Here is a 1,291-nt window from a genome sequence, read left to right as displayed (position 1 = left end):
AGTTTACGTTAACTTTAGAACAACTTTCAGGGTATGGAAGGAGTGGAAAAACCAACAGATCTCCATACATAATAAATATATAGCCACGAATTAATTTCCTCAACTCTCGTTACCTCACCTCGTGCAAATCCCATCAGAGATGGTCAATGGCCATAAAGACCACATTGATGAGAAAGAACCTTGCAGCTGACTACTCATTCGGTCCTGGATATCGATGTAATCATGTTTACAAAGGTAGAGATCCATGCTACCAGTATATTTTTGGCATGAAATGGTTAATATACACAGATTGATAACGATGTTGCAGTGAACTGATATAGAGATTGTAAGTAGTCATTGGGTCAATGTTGAAAAGCTCTTTCATGAGCCTCGACCTCTCTACATAACAAAAGAGGGACGAACTTATCTATGTAAAAGGTTTCAAGGAGGTGAATATAATCAATTTCAAGTAAAATTGTGGTGGGCACTCGTGACCATTACTTTTCAACGGCAGGTGAGACCAAACTTGGTCTCGCGTCCCTGGGCGCAACTATAGTTGAAAGAAGACAGAAAATTGTCCCGGAGGTTAAATCGACCGAATGAGAAGTCAGGGAGCCGTATCCCATCAGAGATGGTCAGTGGCCGTAAAGACCACATTGATGAGAAAGAGCCCTGCAGCCGACTACTCATTTGGTCCGTTTTACTAGCGAGACCAATATACATGGAATGCGATGAAAGCAAAGGAGGTAGAAAATGGGGATAAATGACCAGATGAGTGGATCAAGTTGGGCCATTAAATATATTTACAGCCGCCCTGTTTCACACTCAAAGGATGTCAGAGTCTTTATCTGATCATTGAATTTTACAAAACTCACAAAAGGTTGTCACTCATAATTTAAAACAAAAATCCACATTCCACACCAGGTTGCAATGCGAGGCGTACTTGTAAACCTCCACACGCCATTGCCAGGTAAGTGCTACCACTCAAAAGGGCCACACACGAGTGTAATGTTCACATGGATTTGCAGAAGTTTCCTTCAACACAATTCTTGCACATTAGGTGCTCATTCTGCCTTTAAAGTCCTTATCAGCAGAAGAATGAATGGACTGTTTTTTACAAAACCCTAAAAACGTTTTCAAATGACAAAATGGAGGTAGCGCAAGCCGAAAGTTCGGGTTTTCAGTAGGTGTACTCTTATTGGAGAATACAAAAAGGTGGCAATAAAAAGAGGATGTTGGAAAACAAATATCAAAATAGAGGAAATAATATAGAAAGTTACAGGCCAGTAATGATAAATGTAGTACGGTATTA

The sequence above is a fragment of the Myxine glutinosa genome, chromosome 11, assembly GCF_964187855.1.
Source record: "Myxine glutinosa chromosome 11, kmMyxGlut1.1, whole genome shotgun sequence".
Classification (NCBI taxonomy): domain Eukaryota; kingdom Metazoa; phylum Chordata; class Myxini; order Myxiniformes; family Myxinidae; genus Myxine; species Myxine glutinosa.
Note: the sequence above shows the minus strand (reverse complement) of the source record.